The sequence below is a fragment of the Oryx dammah genome, unplaced genomic scaffold (assembly GCF_014754425.2).
Source record: "Oryx dammah isolate SB20612 unplaced genomic scaffold, SCBI_Odam_1.1 HiC_scaffold_6, whole genome shotgun sequence".
Taxonomy (NCBI): domain Eukaryota; kingdom Metazoa; phylum Chordata; class Mammalia; order Artiodactyla; family Bovidae; genus Oryx; species Oryx dammah.
Window position 1 is genome coordinate 25,067,032 of NW_024070190.1, and position 23,955 is coordinate 25,090,986.

Consider the following 23,955-nt stretch of genomic DNA (forward strand, 5'->3'; position numbering starts at 1 on the left):
GCTGGCACCGACACCCACCAGGGCCAGCTTTCGCAGCCGCGTGACTCCCTTCACATCAGGGCCGCACACCTGGATGAGCAAGTTAGGTTTTCCTGCTGCCAGGACCTCTCCCGGAGGAGGCATTGCTCCTCTGGCCAAGAACCCTCAATGGATCCCCATTGTCTATGAGGCCCCAGACGGACTCTGACCTGGAGTGTCTGGGCTCACACCCCTGTACCCTGCCCACATTAATCCGGCTGCCAGGAATGTCCCTGTCCCTGTGGCCTGACGCACCGGGAAGGAAATTCACAACCCTCCCTCTACTCCCAAGGAGCCATGGAGGTCAGAAGCTATGTTCCCAGAACCTCAAAGACCTCTCACAGCTTCCTGTATCTCTGGTTCTCAAAGGCCCATTTGACAGATGTAGAGGCTGAGGCTCAGAGTGGTCATGTGTCCAAGAAGGCTGGAGGCTGAGCTGTCACCACACAGGGCAGGGGCCCAGGCTGCTTGGACCTAAGGTCTTTCCTGTTGCTAACAAGCTCTCAGCTGATCCATAAGCTCAGGTGGCCCTGAGTCTATTAGTTTACCCAATGCCATGGCGACTTTGTCTGCTCACCTTGGCATCCTGACCCTCCCTCCACCCACCGTGGGGAACAGGCTGCACTCTCGGATACTGAGCTGGGCTTAGACTGGGGCAGCTGGCTGGGGGAGGTAGGTCTGAGAAGCTATGTGGCATTGTGGTCAAGAGCACAGACTCTGGGACCAGCTGCCCAGTTCAACCCCAGCGTAACTACCTGAGCAGGTCAATTCACCTGGCTGGGCCTCAGTTTCTTTCTCTGGAAATGGGGACGATAAGAGTAGTGAGCTCACAGAGATGCTAAACACCAATTTCTATAGATAAAGGATCAGAGCAGCAGCTCTGAAGACTACTCTAGAAAGGTCTGGAGTTCTTAACATTGTCGCCCTGTTCCTCCCTGCACCTTAAGCTCAACATCACAACCAAAGGAAAACCAAAGGCCTCAGAGCACCAACCAGGAGGGAGGAAGAGGACTGGGGAGGGGCAGGAGAATCCGCTCTCAGCACTGACGCCTCCCAGGCTTCTGGCCCATAGGCTGCTCCCCCGGCCCATCTGCCTGAGCAGGGCTGAGCAGAGCAGAGAGAGCTTGGCATGTTACACCTCAGCTTCTGGGAGGAGGAAGGAGGGAGGAGGGAGCAGGGAGCAGGGAGCAGGAAGGATGGGGAAGAGGGGAGGAGGTGATGGGGAGGAGGAGCGGAGAGGGGAGAGGTAGAAGGGAGGAGGGGGGGCTCCCGTCCAGGCAGTGATGCTCAGCTGGCTCCTGTGTGGTCAACGGGATGACCCAGAGAGGGGTGATGCCAGCGTCACTACTTCCATTCCCCATGAGGACACTGGCAGCACCCACACCGCTCTCCCCACTTAGGGGCCATCACAGACACTGCGCCCCACCTGAGCTGGATACAGAGCTATCTGAGATGCAGTGGCATGAGGGCAGGGGGTCTGGGCCAGTTAACAGCAAACATGGCTGACTCATCCTACCTCCAAACCCTTTATCTCATGGGATGCTCATAGCTGGCAAAGCTTCTTCCTCTCCTCTTTCTATACAGAGTGGTCGACTGACTAGCCCACATGCACCAGCAAGCTAGTGATGGATCCCAAACAAAAAAAAACCCTGTCTCTGGGCTCCCAGGCCTGGCCCCATTATGAGGTTTCTCTTGCCAGGCTCCTAGAGGTGACTGATCATCTAGGAGAAGATAAGTCACCAGCATGTGTGGCTGAAGGACGGGTGTGGACCCAGAACTTCCACCCACGGGAGGCCCTGGGAGGGGGCTGGAATAGGTCAGAGGGAGGGCAGCCTGCGAGCCTGAGGTCCAGCTTCCTTTCTCAAGAGGGCACGATTCCTGGCAGCAGCTCCCACGGGAAACAGTAAAAGCGCCACCCGCGGGAAACACGGGGTGGGACAAAGGGGGTGCCGGGCAGGGTTTCCTGTTGGGTGGGTGACCTGTGCGCCTGTGGTCCTGGGGCCAGGCCAGGGCTGGGTCTCACCTCATCCCTGGCTCTGGCCCAGGCCACCCTGAGTCCCATCCTCCAGGCCTGGCCTGGCTTCCTGTCCCACTGGCCCCTCCCCGCCCAGGAGAAAGCAGGGCCCCGTGGAGGCTTCCTGAGGAGCATCAAATTTTCTAGGGCAGGAAGGGGCAGCTGCACTGGCCTCCTCGGTGGCCTTTGGCCTCTGACCTTCAGACCTCCAGCTCTCTGTTTTCCAGCAAGAGGCTTTGACAAAAGCTCCACTGGGTTTTATTCCTGGGACTCCAGGCACAGCTGAGCAGGGACTGCAGGGACCGGCCTCTTCCTGCAATCGGTCACAGTCTGCCCCACTCTGGGCAGCGTCACTTCCAAGGAGCCGTGCTGAAGGGACCAGGACAAGGAGAGATGCTAAAGAAGGATCGATCTCAGGCCTCAAGGACAGATTCTCAGGGGGGCAAAGATGAGGGACACTTCTGCAGAAGGAGGGTATGGCATCCCCACTGAGCAGGGAAGCCCCCACACCAAGGACAATGTGATGCCAATCCCTGGGAACAGCACGCAGAGAAAGAAGCCTTCATCCCCACTGCCCCTTCTCCCCAAGTTTGGGATGCCTGAATCCCTAAAAGTGTCAGGTGTCTGGGTGGGATGGGAACTCGGCCTAGGGGCTAGACGCATCATCTCCAGTGAGCCAAACCCATTCCATGTGCCTCAGGCGCTGGGGATTCAGCTGCCCACAGGTGGAGATGTGGTGGGAGTGGAGCAGTTAGTGGACTGGCCCAGTGAGGGGGAAGAGGTTTGAACAAAGGCCCTCAGGCTAGGGCACAGGCTATGGGAGAAGCACCCCAGGTCTCTCTCAGGGCTGCTGGGCAAACAGGAGTCTCAGAAAGCAAACAGCCCAAAGAGGGCAGAGGACTCTTCCAGCGACTGCCACGGGGCCCACCACGGACAAAGGCCTCTTGTAGCTCAGAGTTGGGGAGGAGCACTAATGGGAGGCGGCCTGGGCTGAATGGGGCTGGTCCTTGCCTAAGATCACCCTGGGGGCAAGGATGACGGGGATGGAGCTAGGATCAAGGGGCCATGCTGGGAAGACGGGCCTTCTCACTTGGCCAGGGGCTCACTTGGGCTTCACCTCGGCTGCCCAGGGCGGGACACTGGTGACATGTCCACACTAGTCCAAAGAAACAGGTCCAGATGGGGCTCTCTGGGGGCCCAGCCTGATGATCTTCTTGGAAGCACTGACGTTTGGGGAAGACTAGGTTAGGGGGACTAAAACCTCAACTCTATGGGCCTGAGGTGGGCAGGGTGGAAGACAGAACCAGACTTCAGCCTGGTGGGCAGCCAGTCCTAAGTTACCATGGAAAGTTACTAAGATAGCCATGGGGCAGTAGTGAGCCTCCTGACCCTGGGGCATGCAAGTCAAGGCTAGAGATACACAGACTTTAGAATTACCCTGGCCAGAATCCATATTCAATCATGGGTGGAAGGATGACTGGCCTGTGTCACCAACTCAATTACTGGCCACCCCACCTCCATTCCTTTTCTGGATTGATGTTTTCCAGCTGTATCAGAACAGCTTTGAGCTCATGAGCTTGTGGGACCCTTAAGGTTGAACACCCCCAAATCGTATCACAACAAAGACGAGGCCTAGGTATGCTCTGTGTGACCCTGAGGCAAGCTCTCTGCGCCCCTCAACCTGAGAGCCTGGTAGAATCGGGCTGGGCCCATCCAGAAAGCATGCCTAAGTCTCCCCTGAACCCAGGGCAGCCTGGGGGGTCAGCCGCAGCCTGATGCCCACCAGTGACTGCCTCTCCCTGGGCCTCAGCCCTCCCTGGACCCTCAGCTCACCCTGAGATGTTGCTGACATCAACTTGGCAGTGAGTAACTCCAGGGTTAGGGTTGAGCACAGACCTGGCACAGACTTGGTCGCCAGGAAATGTTTGTCAAAGGAAGGAGAGAAAGAAGAGCAGGGAGGATGGGGGATAAACAGACGCTGGAACCCAGGCAGGCACCCAGAAGTGAAGCTCCCCAGGCCACCACAATGCTTCTCTTCCTCCTCCAGGACCTGCGGGGACTGTGCCCTCTACAGCTAAGACATAGTGTGCAGGTCAGGTAAACACAGAAGAAGACCAAGGAAGGCTCTACTCAGAGGATTCCCCTGGACTCTGCTCTCCGGGTGGGCTCGAAGAAGGACCCCAAGTGTTTGAGCTCAGCCTCTGCACTCTACCCACTTCTGCTCTGGAAGTCTGGCTCTGATGTCAACCTCTCTGGAGGATGGAGACCCTCGCCCCCACTGCTTGGTCCATGAGGGATTCAGTGATGTCTCTTAACCCCTCCTGGAGTCCCCTGCCCAGTGCTGAGGTTTCATCCTTCCAGAGTGGCAGTGGGGTGGGACACGGCTGCCTCATGATGGAAGCACAGGGTCTTTGCAGCGAAAGGTGATCCTACTCATCCCACAGGAAGAAAATATGTCACAGGTGTGGGGGTCTACAGAGGTTCTGGAAGTCCTGTGTGCTGACGACCCTACCCTTGGCTCAGTTCAGGTCCTGGCACACAGTAGCTGGATTAATCGATGGCATGCTGGATGCGTGACCACGTGCTGACCTGGGCTCTGCTGCTGAGGGTCCAGGATTCAGCAGCACGCTCCAGGGACACCATGGGGATGGCTGCGTCCACGTGCCCTTTCTGGCCTTTCTGAGCTGCTCCTGGAAGGAGGGTGCCCTCCCTCTCTGGCTCAGGGCTGGGTGTGTTCTCTAGCGAGCAAGCTCAATATCTTTTCTTAACAGATGGAGGTGGGGGAGGTCCAGGAAGGGTTGGGGATCAGAAGCAGGGCCATTCCCCAGGCCAGGCCTCCCCACACCAAATCGAGAGCCCAAGGAAATCCAGGACCTGGCTCAGGGCTGCCCTCTATCCACCACCACCTCCCCCATCCTCCCCATTGTGGCCCCCTGCCCCTAGCTGCCTGTCTCAGCCTCCTGGCTGCAGCCGGCCTGAACTGCTTACTTAGACAAACAGGGAAGGCAGCCACGTGACCAGCTAAGGTTTCCTGGACCAGGGACACACACAGACACACACACACACACATAGCCACTTGCGGCGGGTCAGGTGGTCATGGAGCCCAGCAGGCAGGGAAGGGCCAACTGGGGTTTCTGTGTCTGAAGGACAAGGGACCGAGCCTGCCTTTCTTCACCCAGAAGAATGCCTTCTCCAAACACTTGTTTTCTGCTTCCTGGACGCGCCAGGGACGTGCTGGATGGGAAGAGAGCGGAGGGGGAGTGGGGAGGAGGGGGAAGGAGAGGAGGGGGGAGGAGGGGGACGGGGAAGGGGGAGGAGCAGCGCCCAGCAGAGGCTGTCTGGTGTTTTCCTTCCACCCTCCCCACCCAGAGGGCAGATGCCTGCTGGGAAACTGCGGCCACCTAGCCGTGGATGGTGGGGAGAACCCTAAAGCCCAGTGCTGGATGTGGGGCAGCAGGGAAACTGGGGCTCAGAGGGGAGTCTCCACGTGAGTCAGTGATGGGTCTGTCGGGGCCCAGTACCCACCGCAGTGATTCTGCAGCCACGAGGCCATGGCGCAGCCCAAGGGGCATCCGGGGTCACACGCAGACATGAGAGAGTGGGGAAAGAGGCATCTATCCAACCTGGCAGCAGCAGCTCTGCCTCTGGTCTGTTGCTGGGGAAAGGTCTGGGACCCAGGGTCTTCAGGCTCTCTGGCTTTGGGGGTCTGTGTCTCTCAGAAGCTCTCCCAGAGCAGCAAGCCCGCCCCTGTTCATAGCCCCAAGACCAGCCGTCTAAGGGAGAAGGAAGTCACATCTCTTGACAGCAGGGTTGAGACCTGGCTCCCGGGGGACGGCCGCCAGCTGTGGGGGTCTGTGGCTGGCTACCCGCCTGCCCTGACCTCAAGGCTGACCTCCACCACCCCAGCAGCATGGACCCCCATTGCAGAGGCACCTCAGGAAGGCCACAGAGAAATGAGGGGTGTGGCTGAGAGTTCTCAAATGAAAGCCAGTTCGGGTCAGTCTCCCTGGCTGAGCTAAGCCCTTCTTCATACATTATCTTACTGAATACTCACGACCTTACAAGATAGGTAACGTTGTCATCCCACTTTACAGACAGCAGCCTGAAGGTCACAGTGTTAATAAGGGGCGGATCAGAACCTGTATCCAGAGAGTCCACATTTAGCTTCCACACTCTTAGCCAGCTCCCACCGTACCAGGGCTGGGCCCCCAGCACCGGGCGAGGTCCTTCCTCTACAGTGATCCTCACAAGGCTTCTGAGTCCAGACCCTGGGCTCACCAGGGATGCACAGCCAGCCAGCCCGCCTCTCATCCTCCGTCTGTCCCAGGCACACACGGAAGCCACCCCTACACACAGCTTCTGTGAGCGTCTATAGGGTAGAAGAAGAAGAGGGTGGAGGGGTGAGGGAGGAGAAAAGTTGGGGAAAGGGAGACAGGGGGTGCAGAGCAGGAGAGGGGGGGCTAGAGTGGGGGGTGGGAGAGGGTGGATGAAGATACAGAAGCAACGCAGAGGGAGGAAGGGCGCACGAGCGAGAAAGGACGATGGAGAAATGGAAAGAGAAGGAAGACAGAAGGAAGACGCGGGAGGCGGCAAGGACAGGAGGGGGCAGGGGATGTGGAGCGAGGGAGACTCAGAGCCAGAAAGAGCAGGCAGGAATGGGGAAGGAAGGAGGAGCAGTTACAAGAGGAAGAAGGGAAGGAGGAGAGGAGGTGGAATGAGTCACAGGGAAGGGGCAGGGGATGGAGGGAGCCCGGGAACAAAGGAGCAAAGACAGACGGGGTCAGGGAGGGAGCAGGCCTTGGAAAACTGAGAGACAGAGGGGAAAGCAAACCCGCCCACCCGAACATTAAATACCTAACAGGAGATGACAGATCAAATGGGAATTACTGCGGTAAAAACATAATTAGAAACTTGATTGAAGTTAAACAGAATTTACATAACACTGCAAATTAACTTTACACGGAAACTATTCACTGGGAAGGCAATGAAAAGGCATTTCATTAGTAATCTATATTTAAACAATAGGCACAATGGAGCCTTCTGATGAGGAACTTGGTGCCTTCAACCCGAGGGAATGCCAAAGGCTGCTGGAGAGCAGGAAGGCAGGGGATGCTTCAAGAGGAAGCGGGCAGGGTCCAGGGTGGGGCCCCCTGGACTGTGGATGGCGGGGTGGAGCCGGGTGGGCACAGTGGGCCAGATCAGATGCTGGTACAGGTTCTGCCCTGGGCTTGCTGTGTAGTCCTGGGTGAGAGTCTCGCCTTCTCTGGGCCTTTGTTTCCTCATTGACAAAATGAGAATGTTGGAAAGGTGGTTTTCACAAAGGTGCTTCCAAGGCTGGATCTTCTAGGAGAGCCCAGGAGACGGTAGAAGGCAGGGCTGAGCATGGACTTGGGGTTCAGATGGACCAGTTCAGAGCTCCATCCTGCCAGCTGCGAGCTGTGGCATCATGCAAGCCTCTTCCTCTCGGGCCCTGGTTTACCCATCTGTTCAATGGAGATAAATCCACTGCCACTCGATGTCACCCAGGCAGTGGAAGGATTTATCAAGAGATTGGGCGGGGGCAGGCTTAAAGAAAAGTGAGTCTAAAGGCACAGGATTACTTGGCCCATCCGCCTGGCACACTAATTAGATTACCCACAGCCTCCTGCCACCAGCCTGCCACCGAGCCATGGAGCATCAAGGCGGCTTCCCATGGATCCCCTGGTCCCCATTCTGGAGTCAGAGGCACACCTTCCTAGGGGACTGGTGGGTCACCAAGTCCCCACCTGGCTTCATAATGTACTACGTATGGAGAAGTCTCCTGGGCCTTTGCACATCAGTCGTGTCCGACTCTTTGTGACCCCAGGGATTATAAAGTCCATGGAATTCTTCAGGCCAGGATACTGGAGTGGGTTGCCATTCTCTTCTCCAGGGGATCTTCCCAACCCAGGGATTGAACCCAGGTCTCCCACATTGCAGGCAGATTCTTTACCAGCTGAGCCACCAGGGAAGGCAAAGAATGCTGGAGTGGGGAGCCTATCCCTTCTCCAGTGGGTCTTCCCAGGCACAGCAGGCTGTGTTTGCTGAGCCAGAGGAGCTGGCCTGCGCTGCTGCCCCACCACTTGGCCTCCCCGCACCTCCCATCCCATCTCACGCCTGGTGGAACCCTTACCTAGCCTTCCTCTCTGCAGCCTTCCCTGAATAAGCCTGGTCCCTCTCTCTACCATGAGCTGAGTGCTGGGTATGAAATACTGCAGGTGCACCAAGGCTGACCCTTACCCACCCAACACACATACGCTGGCCCACCAGAGGCAGTGAGCACCTCTGCTGGCTAAGCATGAGCGGGGAGCTCATAGTCTAGGAAGTTTCCACAGTTTCCTTTAAGATACAGGATCCAGGCAGTGCTTAGAGATTCAGTAGGAAGCTGTTGGGTGTCCTGGCCCTGCAAACAGTCCCTAAGCGGCTGCCTTGAGCCCTGTGTTTTCAGACAAGTGCTCCAGCCAAAGGGGGAGGTCTCAGGGGCCCAACAGACCCAGAGGGGTGGTGGGAGGTTGGGAGAGGTTGGCAAAGGTTCTTAAAAGAAAGTGCAAAGTATAAGACATCAGCTGAGACCAGGGAGTGCCAACCAGGTTGACAGGGAGGGTCCCTGGAACATGAACTTGTTCACAGCTCAGCCAGACATCCCATGGGCCCTGGCCTCTGTGTGGCCAGGTGTGGAATGGGGAGCAGCTTTGGTCCCCTGTCCCTCTCTGCCGCTCCTCTCCAGACACGGCTCTGTTATTGAGGTCTCTGAGCCTTTGTAATGCTGTTCCCTCTACCCGGAGAGTCCTTGCCCTGATTTGCCAGCAAAACCTTCCTGACCCATGAAGAGCCTGCCCCCTCAGTTCTCCTCCCTCCCTGGCTGTACCTTCTCCATCTCCTTCATGGCCTCCACCCCAACTTCCCTCCCTCTAAGGACTGGATGCCCCATGACTCAGATGCAGGCGTCTGATGCGCTCTATCTGCACTCACTCCCGAGATGACCTCATCAGCTTGCAACACCATCTATACCTGACGGCCCCCACATTCATATCTCTAGTCGGGACTCTCTCTGCCTCCCAGACTCATATATCCAACTGCCTTCTCAACCTTTCCCCTTGGATGTCTCAAAGGCATCTCAAACCTAATGAGTCTAAATCATAGCTTCTTGGCCGCACTCGGCCCTCCCTCCCATCATCCCCTGCTGAGGAAAACAGCCACCTCTGTTCTCCCAGAGGCTTCTTTCCCAAACCCAAGAGCCTTCCTGGACTGTCCCCTCTTCCCCCATCTTCCACTTCTAAGCCACTCACAAGCCAGTCTGCAAGATCTTTGAAATACAGACTTTGACACTTCCCACCGTTTCCCCTGCAACCCTAGCCCAAGCTATCACCACCTTCTACCTGGATGTGGGCAACAGCTTCTCAGCCATCTCCCTGCCCTACTTTTGTGTGCCTAGGTGAATGGCCCCCAAGACTTCTCTGGTTGCCCCTCCTACCTCTCACTTCCCTTCTTCCACGTGTATCCCCGCCACTTCCTTGAACTTGCCAAGTGTGCCCCAGTTCACTCCCTCCTCCCACTTATGTCAATGTTCAAATGTCACTTTGTCAGAGGCTTTCCTTGATCATCCTTTGTCTAAGAACACTTTATCCATCCTGTAGGCTCTGTTCCTTCACTCAGCTAATTTCTCTTCCTAAAACTTAGCATCATCTGACATGACATAATCCATAATCTTGTTTTAAGTATTTATTGTCCACGTCTCCTCATGAGAATGTACACGCCACGAGGAAAGGGAGTTTTGTCAGTCTTATTCCCTGCCAGGTCTCCAAAACATCAAGCAGTTCTCAGCACAGAGACTTTCTCAATAAACAACTGGAGCATTGATAAATGAGCAACGCCACCTCCCCTGGAAAGCACTCCCTGAATGCCTGCCTGCAGAACCAGCAAGTGGCCGCTCCTCCCTTCCTCATAGAGTCTCAGACACCACAGGGGCCTTGAACACTGAACTTATGGAACGGAGCCTGGCTCTGAGATCATGGATCAGCCTCTGTCACAGAGCACACCATCTCCAGGGCAGGGCTGGAGCTGATCTATCTTCAAAACCCAGCCCTTAGCGCAGGGCTGGCCTGATATGAGTCAGTGTGTGTTTGATGTGTGAATTCATGAGTAAATACATGGTCGGAAGAACGGGTGGATAAAGAGGTGAGTGAATGGATGAGTGAGTGGAAGGATGACTGGGGTGGGAGGATGGTGGGCGGACGGATGGATGGATGGGTGGGTAGGAGGGAGGTTGAGGAGGAAGATGTATAAACGGACAGGTGAGTGGATGGATGATGGGTGGATGAATGGACGGGTCCCACCGTTGGGCACACCGTAAAGACCGGGGGTTGACTGGGCTCAACAGCCAGACTTCTCTGGCCAGACCTGCAGTTCAGCAGACATTCAGAGACTGATATAGCAAATAGGACAAAGCAGAGTTGCTACAAAGTGGCCAGAGCTTGCTGTGTGACTGCAGCAGGCACATCAACTTGCCTGTGCCTTGGCCCCACAGTCTAAAAATGCAGATGGTAATTCTTGCCCAGAGCTGCCAGGGAGATCACTTTGGAGTTTCAAATCCTGCCACAAAGGAGACCACAGCCACATCCCCAGTGAGACACATCTCCAGTCAGGGCTGCCTGAGAAAATCCTTTCTTCTCAAGCCCTGTCTGGCCCTGCAGACCCTATGATTTTAATACTACACCCGCAAGGGCTGGGACCCTTGGCTCTGCTCCCAGGGTTCAAACTGAGCTAGGCTGAGAAGATGGTTTAACTCCAAATAACAAGGAGGCGCAAGTGATTCACAGAATCCTCAAGAACTGGAGTCAGTAGGGGACCCATTTTAGAGATGGACAAACTGAAGGCCAGAAGCATTTTGTATGGAACACACACAAGGCATTAGTAGAGAAGCTCTGAAGTCTGGGCAAGAAGGACTGGGTGAAAAGGCTGATAACTCCTGCCTCATCACCACCCACTGCCCAACCTCACTCCAGGCCAGGTTTTAGGTGAAAGAGGCAGCGCAGCCTGGGCCTCAGGGCGTCGGGGGTCTGGTGTTACCTTTCTCGCTCTGGCGGGGGAATGATGGACGGCAGCTCTAATCCTCACACCTCTCGCAGCATTGGTCCAACGGGCCTCCTCCTCCTCGTCCTGGGTACGCGGGGAGAGAGACAGGACGCATGTGAGCAGCCAGGGACGCAGGTGGCAGCCCATTCTCCCCACTCTGTCCCCACCAGTGGTCTAATCTTGGTGGCCTCTTGGGCCCTGTAAGCATGCCCCGGGATGCCTGGTTTATCAGAGCTGGCTACCTTCCCCGCTCTGTGGTGCTCCAGCCAGCAAGCCAACTCCTCCTGGTGGGAGTCTTAACAAAATGTGAAATCTATGTAAGTTTTGTTTTTTCTGGGCTCAGTGGCTTTATGTTGTTGTCTTTTTCTTCCTGGTGAGAAAGGCAGAGAGCCAGGGCCTTCCTGTGCGGCCCCAGGCAGGGTGACAGGGAGAAGCTGTCGGGGGGTATTTTTAGCTGGGCCTCTAAGCCCGTGGTGTACTCTTTGCGCTGTGCCTGGCTTCGGGGAATTATCTCATACGGCTAGCCAGCCGGCAGCCACTTCCAAAGCCACTCTTTGACCCCTGGCTGAATTCTTTCCTCATTATGAATTGTTCACCAGATCCCAACACTTGGGAGTCATTCTGTGTGTCCACCTCCTTGGAAAACCAGCCTACTCCCCCCTCGTCCCCTCCTGCCTGTGGGGGTACAGTTCTGGAGGAGGTCAAGAACCAGAGTTTAAAGAAGAGAAGAGCCCTGGTGTTCCCCAAACTGTAGTCCTTCTCCTTACTTGATGACTCTCCCAGTCCGAGCTGAGTGCTATCTGCATGACAACTTAATTAATATTTGCCTCTACTTCAACTCACTATTATTATTATTTTTAGCTCTAATGAATCTGGCCTTGTCCAAAGGGATCATATCTATGAAATCATTGGTTTGCTAAGCTAGTTATACATTTCTAATATACCTGAATAAGGATATAAGTAACAAACAAAAATACATGTTCTTTCAGGTACTCATTCTAGAATCGTGTCATGGGTTACCAGAGTTATGTGGGCCAAGCTTTGGCAACCTCTATTGTTTATCATCCCTCTTCTTGTAAGGGAGGAGAAAGAGATCGGGGGGAGGGGTGGTTGGTCAAGCAAGCCCAAGAACTGGCTAGCAAACAGGGCCAAAGGAGGTAAAGGGGTCAAAATTACGGCATGCTGGAAGCTCTTGGTACTGTTCTTCCCAGAACCAGGCATGACCATTCCCTCCAGTGAATTTTGCTGCGAGAATTCAGCTGGGTAGGACACAAGGCCTGATGAAGAACTTGGTCTCAGGATGGGATGATCCCACTGAGGGCTGTAGGCTGTGCAGAGCCCAGGGTCCGAGCATCCTCTGTGCCTTTACCTAGGATCCTCTGAGGCTCCGGTTTACCTCTGTCGTCTTCCACTGGGCTCCCGCTAGTAGGGGCTAGACGCTTAATCCCCTCTCCAGTTAGATATGGTAGCACAGAGGGTACCCCTAAGCCCCACTGCCTGATCTCTTGCTCCTTGGCTCCTGTGGGCTCCTGGCGACCCCTGGCGCTCCCTGGGCCTGGGTTTCCCCGTGTGTGTCCTGAGGGTGGATCCTGGTGATGCCGGAGGCCCTGCCGTGCAGCTCTGGGGTTTCACTGAACTTCTCCATCCCCTCCAGCTCTGCCCACAGGTTAGAGACCCCCGGCTGCCCCCCTCCATCCCCCAGTGCCCCAGCTGTCCGCCCCTCCCACCCAGAACAGGATGTGGGTGTCAGGAGGTGAAGGAGAGTGTGGGGTCGGGGTAGGGAGTGGCCTCAGGACTCGACTTCCTGAAGCCTGATCGGTTTACCACAGTCAGTTGGGCCCAGGACCGCACAGCTGTGAGTTATAAATGTCCCTGTCAGAGCCTGGGCTGAGAGGCCCCGCTGCTGGCGGAGGCGCCAAGGCCCAAGGCACCCACTGCTCTGGGGGCTTCCCCAGGCAAGGGCCCACCCTCCAGGAGGCTCCTCCACTCCCCACAAGTGTCCAGCACTCCTGACCTCTGGGCTCTCTCAACTCCTGCCCTGAGACGCCTCATGCGACAGGGTCTAACTGTGCCCACTCCCTACCCCTCCAGGTGCAAATCTTGTGGTTCCAGCGACCTTGAGAGCTCTCCCAGGGCAGGGGCCATGCTGAGTCCCTACCTACCTGACACAAAACCCAGGGATTGGCACACAGCCAGCCCCACCGGTGACAGCCTCTGGGGCAACTGTTCCTGCTCAGCAACCTGCTTCCTACGGCCCCAAGCGCCCCCTGTGCCTGCCCACCCAGCCCACCCAGGGTGGAGGGGGCAGAGGTGGGGGGTATGACCTCAGCCTGCAGTGCAGCGGCACTCAGACCCACCTCGCCCCTGGACTCTGCACATCCAGGGTCTCCATCAAGAGAGGGTCCCATTCTCCCTGCCTGCCCTCTCTGGGGCTCCCCTGACCTGCAGTGCAGGGTAGAGACTGCAGTCTGGGGCACATACACAGCTGTACAGGGTAAAAAGTTAGGCTCCTCCAGCCCCAAAGCTTCAGCCATCTTCCTGAGGATTGTATTTCTGGGCCTCTAAGCCCGTGGTGTACTCTTTGATATAAATGTATTTCCAGATCCCAGAAATACAATCAAGGTAACAGGAATAAGCAACGGACAGTCCAGGTTTGCAGGACCTGAAGCTTAAACTATTCTGGAGGTCCTCTTTAGAAATACAAGTTCAATTATACTTTTTTATTTTTTCCTTTTTTATTTTGCCAAGGGATGTTAGTTCCTCGACTAGGGACTGAACCTGCGCCCCTGGGGAAGTAAAAGCACGGAGTCCCAACCACTGGACTGCCAGGGCATCCCTGACACATACATACTTGGAATGAGAAAAGAAATAACAAATTCCTAGAACCTTAGGAAGTCAGGCCCCTTGAAACAATTTACCAGAAATGCTTACACAGAAATGCTCATCATGGCAACCTGCTGCCCCTCCCCAGCTGCCAGCAAAACCTCAGCTTCATCCAGGCAGTACAGGGGTTGGGTCAGGAGGCTGAAGGCGCATGAGCTTTCCTCTAAACAACAACAGTGCTAGGACTGGTGATAATAATAACACCCAGCATTAATGGATCTCATTCGGTCGGTATTCTTCTAAGTTCTTTATGTGAGTTAAGTCCTGTAAGTTCAACACAGCTTATGAGGTAGGTACTATACCTATTTTAACACACGAGGACACAGTCACAGAAAGGTTTAAGAAAGCAGCCCAAGGGCACACAGCTAGGATATGAATCCAGACAGCCTGGCGTTGGGGCTCTTATGAGCCCTCAACCATTCCTCTTTGCAACTGCTCTGGAGGGTCCAGGGGTTTCCCCTTCCCTTGGAGGCTCCAACAGCAGCAGTGACCACAGGGCTGACACTTAAGCCTCCATCTGATTAAGTCATTCATTCATTCCAGGCAAATGCTTACACCCAGCACCAAGATGCTGTGAACACAGGCTTCCTGTTTGCCTCGCTTGGCCCAGAGAACTCTGGGGTCCTCTCTCTATGGGTAGAAGTGGGCATCCAACTTGACCCTCTGCGACCGGAGGGTGGGAAGAAACGCGCTGGCCTCAAAGAGATTCCAGCAGAGGTGAGAGGGGTGGGGTCTGCTGGAGAGCACTCTGCAAGCTGTCCCACTTCCTCATTTACAGATAAGAAAAAGGTGGCTTGGAGCGGAATGACTTTCCGAGGGTCACCCAGCAAGTGGGGACCCCCTGTGAGGCTAGGGCTAGTCTCTGGAGGGGCGGGCCAGGTGGCCTGTGGCCTGGGGTGGCACAGGCCTGGTGCTGGTGGGGACAGGCTGGCCAGGACCGCTGGGGGAAGGAGGCCCCCTGCCTTTTGGCCTCTTCGAAGCAGTGCCTTTGTTCTCTCTTTGTTTTCCATCTGCCTGCGCCCCCGCCGTTTTCCAGGCTTCCCCTGATTGTGAACAGGGCAATAAAAGGGCAGATGAGCGGGAGATCTCTGGCAGCAGCGAGTCACCTCGCACAGACATGGTGGCGGCGGGTAGGAGGCAGAGGGGCCCCCCACCCCTGGCCCCCAGGCCAGGACTCCGGCTCACCACCAGCTGCACAGAGCGCTCCTCTGAGGAGTTTTGCACGTGGCTCTTAGAATCCCTTTGGCAACCCTGGGAGGAAGGCACGGTGACCTCACGATCTACAGAGAAGGAGTATGAGGCTGTAGAAAGCAGCGGTCAGGACCGGAACCCTCACCTCGGGGATTTCCAACGGGCCAAGCTGACCCTGGCCCTGACCTGGTCAAAGCTGTTCTCCCTTGCCATCTAGAACCAGCCATTTTCAGACTTTTGGGATCGAGGAAGACAGAGTAGAGGGTCAGGCAGGCTCTCGCCCACAAACGCAGGGAAGCTGGGCTGGCCAGGGAGCCCAAGAAGTCACCCGCTCTACTTCCTGGCCGCTCTGAGACAGAAACAGAGTCCGGATAAAGTGCCTCTGAGGCTTCCTCTGCGGGGGGCTAACTCTATTGGCCTTCGGGCTGGGAGAAGGGCATGAAGCAGGGGCTCCGTCGGCCCAGCCATGGGATGAGGCAGCGGTGGCCTGCAGGCCAGGGACTGGCCAAGGCTTCCCTCGCGTCCTTGCTGCTGACCCGGGACTCGCCACCTGGCCCCTGATCTGTGTTCCCAGACCCTCCGCCAGTGTGTTCCCAACTCTAGTTACTAGAAATTTTAAACCATGTCAGGTTTCACCTAAATCATTTACATATTGTTCTCTAAATCACTTTGAACCAATCACATTCTTTTTATTTAAACTCATCTAAAGCAATACTGTCTGTGAAATCACAAGTTTGATGTATTAATTATATTTGTTCTGAATTCACACAAATAAATGCATCATGTTGAGATTTGAGATTCAGACCCTCACACAGGTTCTAGCAGTCCACGGTGTGCAAGGCCCAGACTGGGAGACAAGACGAGCCTCAGTAAGTGATGTCAGGAGGATCCGAGCCCTGGCTGGATGGGAAAGTGCGAGCAGGCAGGGGTTTACAGAAGGGCATATGGAGGGTCTGGTTTGGGCCATGGGCTCAGACCAGACTATGTCTTTCCTCCACTTGGGCTGGAGTTTGGTCCAGATATTGCTCCAATTGCAAACAGAGGCTGCAAATTCCTCCAGACAATACCTCTACACAGAGGGAGCACGGGAGGGGGAGCCCAAATGCCTGGGTTCATCTCTGTTACTGGACCCAGTAACAGAATCCTGGGTTAGGGAGTGACTTAGGGATCCTGGACCTGTCCGGGCCTCAGTGTCTCTATCTGTGCAAAAACAGTGGATGAGTCAAAGGTTCCTCCCAGCTCCCTGGGTCAGACTGCAGCCCCCTTGAGCCCTGGTGACATGTGGTGATCCAGAGGACCCCTGGGCCTCAGATAGACCCTCTAAACATGCACGCAGACCTCCCTGGGCCTTTTCCTCCCACACCTGATCAGGGGCCTCGAGTGGCATCTGGGGTTCAAAGGGGAGACAGGGCAAGCCTGTGTGACAGCTATAAAATTAGATAATCAGCTAATCACCAGCAAATTAGCATCCCATCTTTACATAGAACAAATATAGTATTTACGTAAAAGTTGTTAGGAGTTTCTCTCTTTTTAATTAGCAGAAATAAATGCAAAATGAATGGTAATTAGGCAGCTGATGGATTCGGTAGTACAATTATGCTTGCAGCAGTGCCCCAGTCCTTAAACGCTGCCTGCTCAGAGGAATCAGAGGAGCCTATTTATATAGTTTATTTATAAAACAAAGTTAGCAGGAACAGAGGGGCAAGGCCTGGGTACTGCTGGGGGAGGGGTCTTGGCTGCAGGGACATGGCCCCGAGAGGAAAGGGGAGCTTCTATGCCCAAGGAATGGGTGGTGGTGGTTCTTAGCACTGGGCTGTCCAAGTGCACCACCAAGGCCCCCACACGTCTATTTCAGGCCCCACATGTGTCACCGGGAATGGCCTCCCTGGCAGGAAGCAAGCTAGAGTGTTGTGGAGGGGCTGGGAGCAGCTGTTCTGTGCACTCCTGTCTGTCTCTTTCCTCGGCCCCCACTTCTCTCTTTTTTGCTGGCCCAATTCCTTCATTGCTGCACCATGAGGCATATTCTAATACAATGTTCTCCCTTTCCTCCAGAAACTCAAGGGGAAGCGGGTCTCAGAATAATGCAACCAAACACAGTAGTACTGAATTCCGTACCAATGGAGCATCCAGTGGGAGACAGAGGCAGGAGAGTCTTGAGAGGAGGCAGCCCAGAGGAAGAGACCAGAACTGGGTTTTGAAGGATGTGTAGGAGTTTCCAGAGACGTGGGAAGTAGCAAAAGGACCTGCATGTGCAAAGGCAGGGAGGTGAGAAATAGCCTCCTGTAGTCATAGTAAAGGGGTTTCCCTGGTGGCTTGCCAAGCTGGAGACGTGGGTTCGATCTTGGGGTCAGGAAGACCCCGCTGGAGAAGAAAATGGCAACTCACTCCAGTACTCTTGCCTGGGAAATCCCATGGACAGAGAAACCTGGCAGGCTACAGTCCATGGGGTTAACAAAGAGTCAGGTACAACTGAGTGACTCAGTGCGCACACACCGTAGTGAACAGTCCATCAGGGCTGTGGAGACGGGGAAAGAAGTGGGGCCTCATTTTGACGCATCTTGGATGCCAGGCTAAGGGTTTGGACTTAAGCCTAGAAGCCGTGGGAAGGTCTGAATACAGGGAGTTGGGCAGCCCCTTCCCACTCACAGTTCTTTTCTGAGCTTCCCCTCCCCCACCCCGGAGCCAGGGGGAGGGCCAGGTCGACAGGCCATTAGAGGCAGCTGGCCCAGCTCAGCAGAGTGAGCATGGAGCAGGAGGCTAACCTGATTAGGAGGGACAGGAGGTTTGTCTGCAGGGAGGGAGGAGGGGAGGGTGACTGGCTCTGAGGGCCAGGGAAGGCGGGGGTCTCCTGAGTGAGGGGTCTGTCTTCCCTGCAACGGAGCCTCTGCCCTGCCCCCAATCCTGACGGCTGGGGGGAGGTGCAGCAGGACTGCCAGAGGGGCCTTGCCCCCATCCCGAGCTCAAACCCCAGGCCCTCCACTGCCTTGTGCTGTGACCTTGACACAGCCCTCCCAACTCCAGGCTGCATTCTTGTCTAAAACAAAGGCTTGAATTAGACTCTGGGAGAAGCAGGGGGCAACCCAGCTCACAGCCCCATCCAGGATAGTTTTAGGGGTAACTTTGAGGGTTTTTCGCCTGCAATGCAGGAGACCTGGGTTTGATCCTTGGGTTGGGAAGATCCCCTGGAGAAGGAAAAGGCTACCTACCCACTCCAGTATTCTGGCCTGGAGAATTCCATGGACTGTATAGTCCATGGGGTCGCAAAGAGTCAGTCATAACTCCTAGGGGTCGGTGAGGGGTTTCAGTGAGGCACGCACTCCAGTGTGCCCCAGTTCCTCTGCGCCCTCCCGTTTTACCCCGGCCCAAATCAGGCTCCTGTGGCGGCTGAACCTCCCTCTCCAGGGACTGCCCATCAAGCAGGCTGCCCAGCTCAGAGGTGGGAAGAATCATTCGTGTCCACCCAAGCCCTGGCGGCCCTCCTAAACTTAAAAAAAGTCAGTGATCTGAAGGGGCAGTCTGACCCTGACACTGGAGGTTGGGGAGGATTTCACAAAGGGAGGTTTCTAGCTCCCCGGTGGGGACAGCTCACCTCTGAGTGAGCGCTCAGTCGTGGCCGGCTCATTGCGACCCCATGGACTGTAGCCTGCCAGGCTCCACTGTCCATGGGATTCTCCAGGCAAGAATGCTGGAGTGGGTTGCCATTTCCTTCTCCCCCTCACCTCTGAACCTTCCCTTTAAAACACAGCAGTCCCAAGGAGGTCTGGAAACCTGAGCTTCGCCTGAGCCATTATCTGCTGCCACTCAGGACTGTGCTCTGAACTTGTAAGGGAAGACAAAGATCACACCGCAGGGCTCTCTGCTCTGTAAGTTGCGCTCCTGCCTTTGGCCAAAATCAATACAGTTCTCCACTATGATTGCTTCACCATCGTGAGGGGCCAGGCCCCTTGTGATGACATCCCCACCCCCACACCGGCGGAGGATGCTGAGGCTCCCGCTTTATCACCCAGCCTCAGCCCCACGTGAAGAAGTGTGGAGGTGGGGGTGGGGTGATGATGGGGGGCAGTGCAGGCAAGGAGTAGGGGGGCTGCCCAGAACTGCTCTAAGTGCCTCTCCAAAGACAAGCCCGGTGCTATTCATCAACTGGTTTTCAGGGCTGTGAGAAATCAATGGCATTTGTGCTGCAAACTCATCATTAGGACAGGAAAAACTCTGCAATGGAATTGATTTGTTTAAATATAATAACACGATTTAACAGAGAACCAAGGGGGTGGGGAAAGGACCCAGGCAAACGCAGGGATAGCGCAGAGGACCAGAGAGGAACCAGCTCTGAAAAACCTTCCAATGCAGTGGCCCAAACCCACCACCCTGTCTCCCCAGAGCCCTGCACGGAGGAGCCCAGAATGGGCACAAGCGGTGACCTGGTGGGAGGTGGCTCAGGCTTGGTCTCAGCCGGGCCCTTCATCAGCATGAGGATGCGCCCAGGGATCTGACTGGTCACTGCTGTGTTGCTCCTGGAGGTGACTTAGGCTCCCTGAATGTCTGTTTAACTGAACAAACTTTTTTATCAGGCACCTACTGTGTTTGAGGACCCTGTAAGGGGTTGTGGGGTAAATAAGACATTAAATCCTGGGCTCAGCTCTGAAGGACAAGGTTCATAAGGCAGCTACGCAGATGACAACTCAAGACCAAGGAGGGCTGGGCTTCCTGGAATTTTAGGAAATGTGGGAAAGAAGTGCTGGGGGGAAAAGGTCAAAAGGGGCACAGTGAGGAGCCGAAGTGGAAGGTGCATTCAAATAACCAGGAGGAGCGGGCCCTCATCTCATGGCTATGGTACCCGCTGCCCTGGTGACGATGGAGTTGATGATGATAAAAGGTGACTTTATTGATCCTTAAAACGATCCAGGGTCCCACAAACATGTGTCATTTCAATGAATCTCACCATCCTGTGGAGAAGGAACTATTATTGCCCACATTTCACAAATGACACCACTGAGGCTCTGAGGGAAGTAACTGCCTGAGGTCACACAGCTAGTAAGTGATGGAGCTGGGGTCGGACCCCAGAGCCTGTGCCCTAACCATTGCACCTCCTGCCCTCACAGGGGCTTGTCCTTCATATGAGCTGGGGAGCTGATGGCGCCTGGCCTCCAAGACCTGGGGCAAGCGATGCACGGAGCAGTTCAAGGTGGGAGTCTGAGGCATGGTGTGGGTGGGCCCATGCACTGGGCTGGGGCCCTAGTCACAAACCCTGCTGAGGCTTAACCCTACAAGAAGGGTGAGGCTGGAGCACTGGGTACAGAGCTGGCCTGGCACTCAGGGTGCCCTGATCCCTTGCACACCTCTTCCAACCTCTCCCAGTGGGTGGGAGTCCTGGGGGAGGGAAAATCATGGACTGAGTTCCTGAAAGGCATGTCTGGGAGGAAGATGGCTTCCTCCACCCGACCCAGGGCTGGGAGATGCTCATCTGAGGGTGGGGACGGCAATCTCAAGTCCTCAGGGAAGGACCGGCAGCACTGGGCAGCCTCACTGAGCTCAAAAAGAACCTTTATGTCAGTCTCGGAATTTGGACTTTATTCCTGGTGACAGTGGGAAGCCAGGGGCGAACTGGGAAGAGCTCAGTAATTGAGATCAAGGAAGACAGTAAGATCTGAGCTAGCAGAGGGTTAGGGGTGCTGAGGGGGGACCCAAATCCAGAGACGGCTCAGAGGATTTAATCGACCACAGGGGTGAGGAAGAGGGAGGTGCCAAGGACGACCCAGGCATCTCCCCCAGCCCTCTGGGGGCTTCTATGCCCAGCTTTGCTGAAGCAGCGGCTGCCTGAGTCAATATGAATTGACCAGGACCCCAAGGAACCCTGGGCCCCTCCCCCCAGGAAGCCCTGACTTGGGGGAGGGTGCTGCTAGCCGGCAGGCCGACACCAACCCCGCTCTGTCCCACTGCTGACCTTTCTCCTTTGTCAGCAGTGCTCTCCATCAATGCACCGGAAGGGCCAGTGCAATCTTTCCCGACTGCCTGGGGCCAGGGCTGGGGGCGGGGGCCCACTGCGTCTTCCCTCTTTTAAGGAAGAGGTTTCTGAAGCCTCTCTGGAAGGCTGGGTGCAGAGGAGCCAAAGCCCTCAGTGCTGATGGGGAGCCTGAGGCCTGAGAGAGGTGGCTCAGGACCCAGCAACCAACTGCAGGCACAGCCCTGGGCACAGAGAGCCCCTCGGGGTGACCCACAGCCCCCCAGCTGGCAGGGGGCAGGGTGGAGAGGCGGGGAGGCTGGGTCAGGGCACGGGGGATGGGCAAGGATATCTGGTGAGAAGAGGGACCAATGAGGTGTGGGAAGGGGGCAGGGGCAGAGCAGGGCTGTGCCCCAAAGTCAGGAAGGGGTCGGGGGAGGCTGTGGGTACAATTGTGGAGCAGAGGATTAGCGGGGACTAACTCATCCACTGTCCCTGTGGGTTGAAAACTAAGAGGTTTCCGAGATGTGAAACTTTCAGTGCTAAGACCTGACAGTCCCAGGCAAAGCCGAATGGCTGATCCCCCAGCAGGGCTGAACCTGAATTCTGGTTTTCAGCGCTACCACTTTCAGACTGTGAGTGGCCTCTCTGGGCCTTTGGAATGTAGAGATTATAGGAGTACCTTGTGTAGGGCTGTCACGGAGATTGAGTTAAATAATGACTGTTAAGTGCTTAGCCTCTGACACAGCCTCTGATACTAATCATTCAACCACGGGTGGGGGCTGCTATTATTACCATGGACGGTTACGACTAATGAGGGTGGCTAAGAGGACAAGAGAACACGCACCAAGGGCTCCCCCCATGCCAGGCCCTGTCCTAAGCACCATACCAACACTGCTGGTTTAATCTCACAGTGTTGATGGCAGAGGAGCCATTATTATCCCATTTTCAGAGGACACTGAGGCATGGAGGGGCTAAGCTACCAGTTCAGGTTCTCTTAGCGGGCGAGAAGAGGGCCCAGAAAACCACTTCCATTTCCATGGGGCTCATCCCACAGCCAGGGACAAGTAAGCCAATGTCAACACATCTGATCACACTGACCAAGGGCAAGAACTGGACAAAAATACACAGGTGGGACGGGTGTGGCAGGGCACTCGAAACGTGCACAGGAATGGACAAGAGACCCCTGCTTTTGAGGGGCACCAGTCCCTAGCTCTCAGCTGGGGTCTTTTAAGACCTTCCTCTTCCAGTCCACATACATCAACCAAATGTATGGGGCTTCCAGGGCTGATTTACAGAGCAAGAGAAAGGAAAACCCCCAGAAGTGCTCAGGCCTCCTCCTGGCCTGGGGCAGGCAGGGCGGGGTGGGGCCAGGGGTCAGAAGGGAGCAGCTCTCTTGACCTGAGACCTTCTCCATGTTACCTCATTTCATTCTTGCAACAACATTATAAAGTCAGTCATGATACCCATTTCAGAGATGAGAGCACAGAGGCTCAGAAATGAGCTAAGGTTTCACAGCTGGATTTAAACATGTCCAGCCCTCCAGTCTGGGCTCCTCTTGCCTGCAGCATGAACATGCAGCATGAAGGTAGGAAGCCGCACTTTGGACGACTGTGTTGGACATGGCACAGGTCTCAAGGTGAGCACTGGATAATTCGCAGGAGGAGGGGCACCGGCATAAACTCCAGCGGCTCAAGGAAGGGGCTTAAGCTTCCAGGGCTGGAGTGGCCAGTCTGGCAGGATACTGCACCCGGGGAGAAAACGGGGTGGGTGCTAGGGTCTGGGCAGGGGCCCATCACCCCAATACTGGAGGGTAGGGAGGCCCTGCAGAGAGCCCTCTTCAGTTTCAGGAGCAACGCCATCCCTGCTCAGACCCCTAGGAAGTCCTCAGCACGAGAAACTGTAGTCTCACGAAGTAATTAGCTTCCAGCACCCAGGAGAAAGGTCGCCAAGGCAGGCAGGCAGGCGATAGCTGGGCAGGGGCCCTAGGAAGCTGGACCCGGTTATTTTTAGCATCTTGATTCGAGAGGGAGGAGGCCTGCCTCCCTACCAGGTAAATGTCAGCACCACTGGCAGATCCACCAATTAGAGTAACCGGAGCCGAGGAGGAGAGACAGTGACTCGGGGCCTCTCCCTTGAGCTCCTCGCCCCCCGGAAGGGCTCCTCCTCTACCTCCTCTTCCCGAGCCCTGGCCCATCTGCCTGTAAGCCTGAGCAGAAAACCCTGGCTCCATCCCAAAAGGAGTTTGACTACCACCTGGAATCCAAGGTGAGTTCTGCCTTGGCCCTATGACCCTGGCCGAGTCTCATGCCTTCTCTTCTCTGATTCTAATCCTCCCCTGGAAAATGGGCCCCTGAGAATCCCACCTGCTATTCTGAGGGTCCAGGAGCCAGGGCTCATGGGGAAGCTTTGCTATGAGGCCAGCTCGCCCTTCCTGGTGTGGAAGGGCTGTTGTATTATTCCAGGAAATGAATTCTAGGCTTCCTGAGCAGGACCCCGGCCCAGCCCCAAGCTGATGAAGCTTGAGCAGCTACTGTGCAGAGTACTGGGGGGATGTGTGAGATCCTGGGTACCAAGAGGCCAAGGGCCCCTAGGTGCTGCTCTGCTGATAGGCAAGGTGAGAGGGAGGCTGCTGTGGGTCATGAACACAACCTGGGCTGAGCCCTTGGCTATGGGAGGGGTTGCACCCAAGGGGGCGTCCTGTACCCATAGCTCCTGCAGCAGGCCACAGGCACATATGGCTCAGAGGGCTGCCCCTTCTCCGTCAGGCTCCGAGCCAGCCCAATGGCTGGGGCATGGTCATCTACTCCCACCTTGC

At 55.7% G+C, this 23,955-nt stretch overlaps 1 protein-coding gene across 6 annotated transcripts in view; it reads right to left on the bottom strand.

Moving 5' to 3' along the window:
- ZMIZ1 (zinc finger MIZ-type containing 1) overlaps positions 1 to 23,955 on the bottom strand; it is a 243,110-nt gene that overhangs the window by 159,768 nt on the left and 59,387 nt on the right. For 3 of the 6 annotated variants that reach the window (XM_040242620.1, XM_040242615.1, XM_040242619.1), the window contains exon 3: positions 11,120 to 11,209. The exons of 1 other annotated variant lie outside the window; for it this stretch is intronic. The gene's annotated coding sequence lies outside the window, so the exon portion shown is untranslated. Of the gene's footprint in view, positions 1 to 11,119; positions 11,210 to 17,314; positions 17,443 to 23,955 lie in introns of all 6 variants that reach the window. 2 more of the 6 variants (XM_040242616.1, XM_040242617.1) reach the window with 2 other exon arrangements.